General features: G+C 42.8%; 1 long non-coding RNA gene across 1 annotated transcript; it reads right to left on the bottom strand.

Annotated features, from left to right (window-relative positions):
• Positions 1-6,350: 6,350 nt before the first annotated feature.
• Positions 6,351-12,894, bottom strand: LOC115027359 (uncharacterized). The gene is made up of 3 exons (XR_003834377.1): positions 12,828-12,894; positions 11,864-11,932; positions 6,351-6,716 (listed from the first exon to the last, which is right to left on the bottom strand). It is a non-coding gene; the product is annotated as an uncharacterized LOC115027359 (long non-coding RNA).
• Between the last annotated feature and the right edge of the window lie 15 nt (positions 12,895-12,909).

The following is a 12,909-nucleotide window of genomic DNA, read 5'->3' as shown; positions in this document are numbered from 1 at the left end:
ATAGAGATGTAATCAATAATGATAACCTTGAAAATGGCTGTAAACAGATGGCCTATTCAAAAGAGGCAGGCGTTCACCTTCCCTACTTTCCCCCCATATTTGTGTTTTCTAATTTACAACCCTAAAAGGAAGTTTTCTCCATTGCTGAGCCCCCGACTGCATCGGTTCCTGAAAAAGATTGCAAATCTCCCAGTCAATACCAGAACACAATTGTCTTTCGTGTTATCATAAATAATAACCCACCTTTGCTTGTCTCTCAGGAGACATTTCCTAAGTCTTCACAGATAACTCACACCATGTGTCACTAGGCGTGACAAAGCCCACAGTGTGACATATCTAGTCCAACGGAGAGGAGTCGGAGACGGTGAGGGAAGAAAGGAGAATGAAGACGAGCGCGGTGGGGGAAGGAGTGTTAAAGAGGAATGCAGTATAATGTATAGTGGTTTTGTCCAGGTAACTGTTGGCTCAAATGCGGCTGTGACACATTTGAAATTGGCCCTGGCCTGCCTACAAAGACGGACAGAAGCGCTGCAAGCACTAGCCAATCCATACTCTCCAGACACCTGCTCGGTTTGGAGAATCCTCAGATATTGACCTTCAATTCAGCCGGCATTCAGAGTTGATGAAAAGAGATAAGCACTCTAATCTGTCCGTCGTCTTCACGCTCCCATTTATTGACTAACCGACATAGACTTATTTTAGCTCTGGCTGCATGCTGTCGCCACACGCCAATGTGATACATAAACGTAATAGATGTTTATTTGAAAGAGGCTAATATGAAAATTGCCGCTAAAGACAGATGAATCAATTTTCAGAAGCAAACATAATTGGATATTCCGGGACACTTATTAAATGTGAATTGGCCCGGGTCTTCTTGTCTGTCAGAGAAGTCTCCTTCTCCCCCCCCCCCCCCCCCTTTGCTATGTTTCCTTGTGTGACATGTTATTATGCTCCGTTTCCCTCTGTCAGTTGTAGCCATTTAACAGATTCCCAGCCACGGAGAAATTGCTTTAAAATCTCAATGGAGGGGTGTGTGAGTGTAAAACAAATGTGTATATCTAATCAAATGCTTTTACGTGCACAGATACATCCGCACGTACGCTGGTAGGTCCTCTTCTTACTCCTCCCACCGTGGTCCTACATTTTCACATGACAGTTGTAGGCTGGACGTTAGAGGCACTTGACAATGAGTAGGGGAGTAGGAGGAAGTGCTTACTGAGAGCCTCTGTGGAGGATAGTGATGCCCACATACTGTCTGTGTCACAGACCTGCAGCGAGAGTGACCATGTGCACAGACACGCACACATATAATCAAACACGTGCGAATGCCCAGATTATTGAATAGATTCATACACCCAACTGCGCATGGTCTCGCACCCCGTATCAGAGAGCCATCCGGTCATTTTCATATTCATATTTACATGTATATGAGAGCCGGCGCATCCCAGGAATACAGATCTATTTAAATTCAGACAGAATCCGTAAATACCCACCTCCAGAGAGCCAGGAGAGCGGGAGACACAGAGAAAGAGGCCAGTATATTTATTTGAGTGACATTGTCTAAATTGAAGTTTGACACTCTTCACCACTCTAACCTTTATGCAAATGTGAAAACATCTATATGTGATGGACAGAATTCAATTAACTGAGATGACAGAAAATAATCTAGTGAACTGAATACATCATGCAGTTGAAAGTAACATAATCATCCCGGTAGGAAAGGGTTGGGGGGGCAGTGGGAGAGAGACAGAGAGAGAAAGAGAAGGAGAGAGAGAAGAGAGAGGGGGGGGGGATGCAGGATGGAGGAATGGGAGGGAGGGCACAAAGGAAGTAGAAGATAGAGCCCATTTCTCCGCCGTCTTATCGAATGGCACAAGCTCTATTTCTCCAAAGCGGAGTCTTCAGTCCACTAAACTCTTGATCTCAAATGAGAGACCCTGGAACACTGTTGCTAAGCAATTAGGGGGGCTTATTGAGCAGCTGATTCCCGCCGCTCAGTGTCCATCATTACAATTTTTCCTCAACCTCATAGACTTCCATACTGATGAACAGCAGCCAGCGCCCAGTGACCATGCACAAGAAAATGGGCTCTTAAGGGAAAGCTGCAAATTACACTACCGCACATCGCAACCCTTATTTTACCCAATATAGTAAGACTCCCTCCAAACAACTGTTGCCGCATGGACCCTGAGGGTGTGGGTGTGTGTGTGTGTGTGTGTGTGTGTGTGTGTGTGTGTGTGTGTGTGTGTGTGTGTGTGTGAGAGAGACAGAGAGAAATGGAGAGAGAGATTGTAATAAAATCCATAAAATTCTGGTGCACAAAAATAATAGGAATCAGTGCAAAGACCGAGCAGTGGTGTAGGAGGAACCAAAGGAGCAACCGAACCTGCCTCACACAATCTGTGCACACTGCACACACTAGTGAGCTGTTGGCCAGATGGGGGCACCCTTAACCAAGATATGAGAACCCAACGCTACATTAGTGGAGCAGCCTACCACAATGAAAGGAGGTGTGCATAGGACTGGGAATGTTTGTCGTCATGCTCAAAACTATTCAAAAGTTGAAATACTTGTAAACAACACTGTACCAAAATACACATTTAAATTAGCAGCATACTTTTCTGCATGTGGTTTAAAATATGCTGTGAGACCTATAATGAATGTTCTTGAAAATGATGATACATGTAAGCCCATATGTACTGCAACACATTTCACAGTGTGTTCAGTGACAACAGTGTATGACCCGAGGCTACCAGAGGAGTGTATTGTGTGTCGAGTGCGAACACTAGGTGGCTCTGTGCTCTGTTAGTAGTCCTGGGGAGCCACTCAGTCTTCCTGGATTGGGCTTGTGTTTACATACTGTAGGTTTAAAAAAAAAGAATCATCTGTCCTCATCTCACATTGAATCCAAAAAGAAATAAAAGAGTCGTACCCTAAAATAAAATAAAACAAATCACTTTAAACCACTATTATAGATCATTGCCAAACACGTCATTTATTTTTTAGAAAGTACCGATTGTTACATTGCAATGTAGTGAAGAAAACCAATCAATCCATCAATGAAATCTGACCCACTCCTCTCAATTCACACATGTCGGCTAAATTGTATTAGAATGCTGATTTAATCCCCATCATTTACATGTGGCTATAAAACGGTGCCGCAGAACTCAAACCGCAGTCTTAATGGATGGTTAAGTTCTCCTCACCAGATCTCTTACATATAATATAAGTTCCATTAGCCCCGGAATGGCTACTGTATGGCATTTAATTAAATATAGCCTTTCAAAGAAACCCACGGCAAGCAATTTAGAGTGTGGTTATATTTGAAGCTTGTGTGAGGTTACTAGTGCTTTTAACTACTGCACCCACTGCATAAACTGTTAATTAACATATTTAGAATGAAGTAGATTTGCCATGCACTAATCATTCTCTAATTCACTAACAACTGCAGCCTTTCAAACACTGGACAGTAATCAACATGCCGGGCCTAAACATTACATAATCTGTAATTATGTTCCACTGAAAGAAAGGAAGAAATATATAAATAAATATACATAAATTAACAAAAGCCTATTGATGTGATTGGTTAATGGATGCCTTTACGTGTTGTGAAGGCTAAGGTCTATTTGCCATGTATACACTGAAATACACTTTGTGACCTACAATAGACACATTCACAGGAATGTTAGAGAGGGAGAGTCAGAAGAGAAAGAGCGCTCTCAAGTGCTTTTAATAAATTCCACCAATTTCAAATGGAACGTTTCCTGCTCTTTGAAATCATTTCTCAACAGCACGCACATTTCTATCTAAATGTGTACTAATAATGACCATATGAGACATATCTGCTTATTCCCTGTTACTGTTATGGAAATGAGTCCACCCCACCCTGTATGGTGCAAGAGGTGGGACTGTCCCAGAGGCCCGAGTGCACCATGGGTAATGTTTTGACTCCTCAGGTATAATGAGGGAGCTGTGGCTCGGCTGCTGAGAGGGAGAGTGGCAGCACTCCAGTCCCGACACCGTCCTAATCCTGGGAAACCCATCCTGGACTGACACCCGCCTCACTCACATCTTTAGACATGTGGAGAGAAACGGACCGACTACTGCTGCTCAGTCTCAGAGAGGACCAGGAGACTTAATGTTCCTGTGGCCATCAACAGGTTAAACATTGGACTTACTCTTAACTACTCATTCTGCCGTCATTCTCCTGCGGCTCTTGCAGGATCACCTGTATCTACATTAGATATGGCCCACTACTGAGATATAAGTACCGGAGAATAAGTGAGATCTTTGCTAATGCATTTCATTCAAAATATATCAGGCACCCCCCGTGTCAGTACTTATACGGCTGCACCAAAAATTCAACAGTGTTAAAAACAAAAGCTAATTTTCTCACTGAATTCAGTGGGAAAATTAACCATGCAAATTAGGAGTGCTCAATCGGAAAACGTGAACGTGAAGCTTCATAGCGGGAAGGTAATCATTGGTAGCCTTGCTCGTGACCTATGGGCAAACAGAGGATAAAGAAAAATTAGCAAACCTGCTGGGGTTCAACAGTTTTGTATTATTAATTACTGGTTTAAAAGTAGTTACTTTTTATCTGTAGTTTGGTTGCATCACACTTAGCTACTGTGAGGATCAAACACACACATATTCCGATTGAAAGAGGACTAATAAAGAGGAAACTCGCCGGGGGTTCAGATTTTTATTTTTTTACGTTGCATTACTTGCATCCCAGAGGCCTGTGGTTCAGTCACATACACATCAGGAAAAGATCACACAGCGGGCAGGCAAGCCTCTGCTGCACTGGCTGTTGTCAGGTGATTCTCTGTACGGCTTCGATGGCGGCAGATCCCAGCAGGGGACATTGCTGATTGCTGACCACGCACACAACAATGTCGCCTGTGAACCCACCGCTTTATGGCTGCCCCGGCTTTGATGCAACATCTAATTGGCCGAGATGAACTGTTTTGTGGCAGCTTGGGGCCCAGCTCCACTGTACGCTAGTCCACACAGTCACTGTCTGCATTTAATTAGGTCCCCTCTGCCTGTGTGTGTGTGTGTGTGTGTGTGTGTGTGTGTGTGTGTGTGTGTGTGTGTGTGTGTGTGTGTGTGCACATGCAGTATACCAATATGTACATCTGCCTTTATGTTTGTAACCACTTCTGTGTGCATCTGTGTGTTCAGTTCAGTCTTAAAAATTATAATTCATTTTTTGTAATGAAGGATAATCAGAAATTAAATGATTTCACATGAAGAAAGGGGGGTGGGGCGGTTACACTTATAGGTAATCTGTGTCATGATGAGGTGCATGGTAGAATTAAGATGGAGAGGTTTGGGGCTTAATTTCCCGGTGGTTTGTTTTCTCAGTTCTTAACGCAGCTCGAGGTACTGGTGATTGGCTTGGGCGGTGACAGGGTGCGGTCGAGTAGAAGAAAGAGTGAAGGGTGTCGTAGTGGTTTGTTTTCGCAGGCCCTTCCTTCTCAGCGTTTGGCGATGGTTCTGGAGCCTGTTGTCGCCGCGGAGGGGCTGCGTGTGAGTGGCGCTTTGTTTAACTTCCTCTCAGTGCTGCAGAAACCAGCAGGGCCTGGTAATGAGTCTGCAAACAGGACTCACGAGGAAGAGCACAGCGTTCCTCATTTCTAATTGCAGTGAGTGATGGCAATGTGTTGCTTGGTATTTTATTAATAAAAAGGTTCTGTTCAAAAGGATACACGGTTAATTATAATTATCATAATCGTTTGTCATAAAAGATCCCGACAAATACCAAAACACACAACTGGTATCTAATACATAAGTCACTAATACCTGACAGCTACATGAAAGCTGCGTTGGCAGTAACATGCCAACAGACATTTTCATGTTAGTAATGAAGAACAATTTTAGAAGCTGTGCTGCTTTGTTTATTTGCATAAAATTGAAGAAACAAAAATATCATGTGTCTTAGCTTAGTCACCAGTGCACAATGACTGATTATGGCAAATTACTATCCTTGTATGAGCTGCCGAGAATCCGCTCTCTGTGCTGCATGCAGCCCTGAAGCTGGGGAAGAGAAATTGTTCCGCCCAAGTACCATAAAAACAGATTGGAAGCTCTGCACTGTGAATTAGCGGCACAGGAAGCCCCCTAAACCCCCTGTTTTATTCATGAGCATGAAGGCTATCGGAGTCTAAGAAACCCCTGTGGTCTCGCTCGCTACATCAAGGTTGCATGCCGCGTCCATGGAAGGTTGCATTTTTTTTACATGCCACATTAAAAAGCATCAGAGATTAACTGCTGCTGTCATTTGGAAGTATATAAATAAATGATTTACCCTGATGCAGCGAGAGAGATCAAACCAGCAGCCATGTTTAAACATTTTAATGAGCAATCATTCAACTCAAGGAATCCTGCTTGAAAAGTCCACAAGTTACATTTTGGGGGGTTCAGGGCTTAGTTTGGCCAACCAGGGGAAGAGCTGGTGTAGGAGGGGAGTGGAGGAACTTTGCACAACTGTTGAGAAAATGCATTGTTGTTGGTAATCCTCTGGAAATTGAAAATAGGGAGAGGCAGTGGCTCCTATGGGAGAGCAATGTAGTGGACACACAAATGGCATCCCTACACTAGAGCATTGCAGAGCCTGAGAAGTTGGTGGTAGCCACAGGGGGTTCAGTGGATTGGGGCCAAGTGAGAGGAAGGTGAAGAGGCCACATCTGCCAAAATGGCAGAGGAGTGCACTGGAAAGAAAAAAGAGCTTTCAAGTTACCAAGGTCTCCCTCAGTCTGTTGTTTACTGTTAGAGTACACTGTTCATTGTCACTCCAGCAACTTCTACACAGTTTAGTATCTGTTATTATGACAATACATACTATGGACAATGCTCAGCTCTCAAACGGACCAAATACTTTCACAAATTGTGAATGAAAATAGATAGATAGGCAGCAATGGGAATGTCCAGTATGATGTGTATTATTGTTTGTATGCATCCAGATCTGAATACAAACTGCATGGTATGAAACACAGGCTTTTAATCCGTAGCATCCCCCTGTATTAAGCATAGAATCAAACATGAACAACTCACTTTACCAATGAGAAGGGAATTAATTGGTCTATTTCCCCATTATGCTAATAAACAAGCCATAATAACGGAGTCTCCACTGCAACAAGAATTACTCAGCAGGAGGCTATTTATTGCTTTTCCTTGTTTAACTCCCGTAAAGCTATTAGATGTTTCTCACAATGTCGAGCCACAGTATATGTTAAATTCAGAGCAATGTGTTCTTGTTTACTTGGGTTGTCTGGGTGCCAACATTTCCTAATTATCCTATCTGAATTTAGCAACTTGGTCTCGCGTCATTACGGTGGCACTGAAGTCCTAATGAGTGGAATTGTTGTCTGAAAGATGGGCCCCTTTTTTCCCTGCTGCGAAAGCACATTAGATCCAGACAGCTCATTTCCATTCCCCCTGTCATCTCTCTAGAAATGACGTGCAGTGCTTGAAACTGTTTATTTCCAAATTCAGACCTCCTCCGCGGCAGCCATCGGCTTCAATTACCAGTTTTTCCTGAGCGGAGCCATCAGGCAGCCTGACACTGAGGTCCAACCTAATTCCCACCTTCTCCAAAGTCAAGAGCATAATGTGCAGATAAAAAAGGTGGAAAATAGCCTGCCACTCATTAGCATGCAGCGCCTGCCTGTTCATTTGCTTGCTGCGAATGAAAGTTCTGACACTCAGCGCCTTGTGCAATACGAGAATAGTCCTCTTCAGACTGCCTTGTGTCCTTACTGCCATGGAAAGGTCATCGGCAGAGGTGTGCGCTTACCAACCTGGCTCTCTGCACTTCACTGACCCACCTGGCATAGGGGTTAGCTGGGGGTATTGATTCAGGGAGAACCTCATTACCTGCTGAATCAACATATTATTGCCGTGTTTCACCCAGCCGAATTGTTTACAAGTGTCTTTAGCGCGGGCAAAAGCCTGCTCTGGTGGGCCACGACCGCATTCATTAGTCCCTGACCCCAGTGATTATGTGTTATCTGATACGCAGCTATCTGGCTTGGCCGCATGAGCAGGGCCACTGGCCTGCATCGGTCTGGGCCCATTACAAGCCCTCTCTTTTTCTCTCTCCGTTTTTCTCTCCCTCTCCCCCTTGATCCCTCTTTCCCTCTGTCTGTGCTCCCTATGAATGTATCCATTAGCCTGCCGATGTGTAAATTGTTTTCACCTGCACTGCGGGCAGATGGGGAGCAGTGTCTCTGTCGTGATTTCCTATGCATGAGCTTTCTAATCAGTCAGAGAGTAACACGATTCCCTTGCTCCTTGCTAGAAAAAAAAAAAAAGGTGAGCTTGCGCGAGCATGCACACATACATTACATACATACACACGCATGCACACATGTTCTCGCACTCACAATCTGCAATCAATATGCACGCTGTGTTGTGGGGATATTGGTGCAGTGGTAGCGGTGACAGGGTTCATTATGAACTCGCCTTACAACACAGTGATGGCTTAATACAGAGGAGAGGGACTGGGCCCCGAGCTGATCCTTGCCTCTGCCATTCCCAATTTCAGTTCAAATCGAAGGATAATTTGACCTCGAAGACTAAACCCACATAAGCGCAATGATATCCAGTAGCAGTGTCAACCGAGTGTGACCCACGGAAGAGACAGGAGAGGATGTCTCTCAAACAAATAAAACATTCCCTAATGCCTCAATGTGGATGTGACCTGTGGGCCTCTCCTGGAGAAGGGGGTCAAATGGGCCATCCAGGACGGGATTGGCTCTCTGGGTGTAGGAAGAGGTGCTCATATAATGAGCTGTCTATTCCTGGCTGCTTGTCTATTTAGATTGCTCAGACAGGAAGTTACAGACTTTGGTACTATATGTAGGATGCTGTATCAAAATTGTTGATTACATCCACCATTATTGCAGTTTTACTGTATATGCACTGCTTTTGTAATTATGCTGCAAGGTACAGGTAAAACTGTCTATTCTATTATAATTGTATTAGGGATGCGCAATGATATCGGCACGTCTACGGTATTAGCAGATAGAGGCTTTAAAATCAAATACTGTAATTACCAGAAATTATTATTTTTTCAAATACAAATTTGACACGCCGCATATTCGCATATTATCAATTTATTGGCGAATTGTTGACGAAGCGGGTGCAAAAAAAAACAAATGTGTGTGCGGTGTGGAGGTTTTATTTATTCTATTTTCAGGATTGCCTCAGTGACAGCATCATCCAAGCCAGTTAAAGTAGTGTACATTTTTCAGTTTTGTTTGAACATGTTACATAAATATAAATATGACATGTTTTACACGTAACCTAAGTTGAAGTAGTTTTCTTGGGCATAACAATGTTAATTCCATTACAGGAAAAACTCTCTTCTCTGCAATTAGGTGGAAAAGAATCTCCGTATCGGCATCGGACAAAATGACTTGGAAAATAACAGCAAATCAGATATTGGTAAAGAATCCAATACCCCTATTATATAGGTGTGACACTCCTGGGTATAGTTGAACACACAGGGAACTGATGCACAGTGAGACAAGACCAAAAACAACAAAAGCTACCCTCTAGTTCAGCATCAGTAATAGGTTCAATTCAGCGCAAGCCTGAGCTGGTAAACACGGAGGTGGAAGGGCACCGCCTTAACAAGGCCAGGGTCAGTGTAACAAACCAGGCCAACTACAGGAGCAAACATTAAGCCCTGGCTGTCAGACGCCTGACCCAAACAGCCAAGCCCAGATGAATCTCACCATCTGACAACCACACACACTGCCCTTATTTGCTGCTGTGTACCACACCGCCCCGGCTATCAGCTGTCGGTCAAACTGCGAGCTCACAGGCTCTTGTCAAACTGAGAGATGATCCTCTCCTTTCTGTCTCTCTCGCCCACTGACAGGATCTGCTTGTGGACCGTCAGCATGTGAAAATGATGAGACTAGCGACAGATGTCCAAAGGAAAGAATAAAAAATGAAAGAAAATAAGAGGATGAATCCACTCTGCAAACTACGACATCACAAGGCATGCGTGCACTAACAACAGGCCAGTGTCATTAGACCTGGGAGTCTTTGTTCTAAACCACACTGAAGCATTGTGCCCTCAGACAGCACTCGAGACTGCCCTGATGTTTATTCAAATAACCAACAAGTGCGGCATCATGCTGAATCTGATCTTCTCACTCATCCTCAGCGATAGAAGCAACAGCATCAAAAGAAACAAATAAAGTTTAAAGAAACAACTCGGAATTTGAAGAAAGAAAAAGTACTAAATGTGTCTTAACACAGCCTCTTGGCGTTCAATTTCTTCTTTAGTCGCAAATAAATAAAAAGCAAGTGTTGGAAACTATTTCCCCTCCACCCCATTCTATTGTCAGCTTTTTTTTCCCATAAAAACTATTAAGTGGATTTGTTGCAGCTTTTCATCGACTTGATGGCACTCAGCTAATTGCTGTCCTCTCATAGACAAAAATGCACTCGCAAAAAATAGACACACAAATAAACCATATGCAGGCAGGCACACGTGTCACACATAAACGATGAGACTGGGATATTTTGTATCCTTTTTTAAATTTGAATCCGACCTGGTTCTGAACAGATACTACTGATATCATCATCTGGACACATTTAATCTTTTTGATATAACTTTGGGAAAATCAAACTATACCTGTGCCAACTACAAGTGCCTACCTTTTGAAACGGTTATAAAAGCCCGGTCAAATCTCTTTCGCTAGTGGTATCAGCCAATTACAGAAACAAGTGACCATTGAATTAACACATAGAACTTGAAAGCTTTTGCACTCTGATGTAGAATGCTCTCCGGAAAAGAAATATGTCAGACCTTAATTTGCAATTTCACAGGGAGTCACCCGAGTTCTGGGCAAACAATAGGCTTTAACTCAATGGAAGCACAATGGCATTGTAAATGTTAAAATGTGTTGTTAAATGTCACAGTTCTTCCTCAACATTTGTGTAAATGCTATCCAGACAGAACTATGAATGAAGAACAAATGTTCAGACTAAGTTTTATTTTAAACTTGCCACAATAGGCAACTCCTGCGCCTTTTTTCTTCATAGATGAGAATTGAGGATTTGCATTAACCCCAAACACTGCTCCAGTATCTAAGTGATAGTGAAAGGAGTGAAGGGAGAGCCATGAAAACCAGAGCTGTGGAAGAGCAGCCACAAAAGGCAGATAAACCTAACACCACAGAGAGGTGAGCCAACTGTTCCAAGTCTCACACAAGGGGAGGAAGAAAAAGGGAGGGGGCGGAGAAGATAATTTAGCATTTGTGTAAGCTGTTTATCAAATTATTAACTGCACAGATGTTTCTGACTAGCTAGGGGCTGAACATGGGCTCTGCCAGGCAAGGGAACAAAGGTCTGAAGGATTCAACGGAGATGTGCACTGAATATCAATTTAATTTACTAGCTGTTAATTCTCATGCAAATTGTGACCTCTGTTAGGGCATATCAATGGCCATACACATTGTATGTCTTCAGAGGAGCGGCAGGCAGAAACACTGTATAAAACTACAAATAGGGAAAATAATATTTTCAGCTTAGCTATTCATGTAGTAAGATTTGAAAAATGTATGCATGGCACTTTTTAGTTTTTACTGATAAACACTTGTAAAGGCTATACCTACTCTATCATCAAAACCGTTTTTGTTTTGCACCATTGGGGCTGTAAACATTTCATGAAGGAACTTCTGTAGATAACTCAATGTAGAGTTAAAATGAATGCTGTTCAAGAAACGTGAAGATAAGAATACACTGTGGAAGAGGAGAGAGGATCATTTATAAGCCCTAAAAAATGCTGTGCACTTATCTAAGCAAAATTACTTAAATGACACTCACCGATATGTATTACCTTAATTAGAGTGCCTTTACTTTTGATGCCATATCACTCACGGTGCCAGCATCTTGATGAGTTTTCCACCTGATACACAGAGTAAATGAGAGCATAAACTGTTACATAAACTGTGGTTGTGAAAGTTGTTTATATTGTGAACCATAATCTGCTGGAAAAAATTAATGCATGGTATGACATCCAACAAAGGTTGATCAACCTCAGCTGAGCTCAGCTAGAACGGCAATGTTGCAAGTCCCATTTTCTTCTTTCAGCTCTCCAAAGCACAAACAAAAAGCCCGGCAACAATATCAATTATACATGCAGGAGGCAAACAAGGGGATTTATTTCACAACAAATAGCCTCATAGAGAGATGCTGAATAGGGTAGATTAGCATTAGAAAAGGACAACAAAACTCCCCAGTTCAACAGCTAAAGAGCAATTTGATGGGACTGGAATTGGGGAAATTGCTTGATTAGGGCGTGCATTTGGATGAGGCTGTCAATTTCAGAATCCCAGCAAGGGTGTGTAGTGTTGTGGCTTTGACAAAATGACATGCTGCTGCTGTCAAAAGATGACATTATAAGAACTGTCAGTGGTGAACTTTGATAATGCAAGACAAGATCAAGGGATGATACAGGATCCATCTGGGTAAATGAGACATCAATGTGGATCTGATAGAGATGAGGAAGCTTATCAAATGAAGACAAATGCATAATTTTAATGGCTGGTATTTAGCCCATTAAGGTTACAGACACGTTTTTGTCAGCATGGTGGAGTCCTCTGAGCTATGAGGTCCTATTGAACCCTGAAGGCATCATTTATACATCATTTTAATCTACCCTGGTAAATGAAATACGACATTTAGCCTACGCACAGGCAAGACCGTTAAAACTTATATCTGGTTTTACACTTTCTAAAATGGGAGTACAGGTGTATATTTCAGTAAATATTAAAGAGTTACTGTACTATAGGTTTTCTTACCCGACACTTAATAGCACTTTTGTGACAGCAGGACCTCTTTTTTGTCGTAAACAGCATAACCTTACCATCTACCAGCAATATC

Source organism: Cottoperca gobio, chromosome 22 (genome assembly GCF_900634415.1).
Source record: "Cottoperca gobio chromosome 22, fCotGob3.1, whole genome shotgun sequence".
In the NCBI taxonomy this organism is placed as follows: domain Eukaryota; kingdom Metazoa; phylum Chordata; class Actinopteri; order Perciformes; family Bovichtidae; genus Cottoperca; species Cottoperca gobio.
This window is presented reverse-complemented; position numbering and strand designations above follow the sequence as displayed.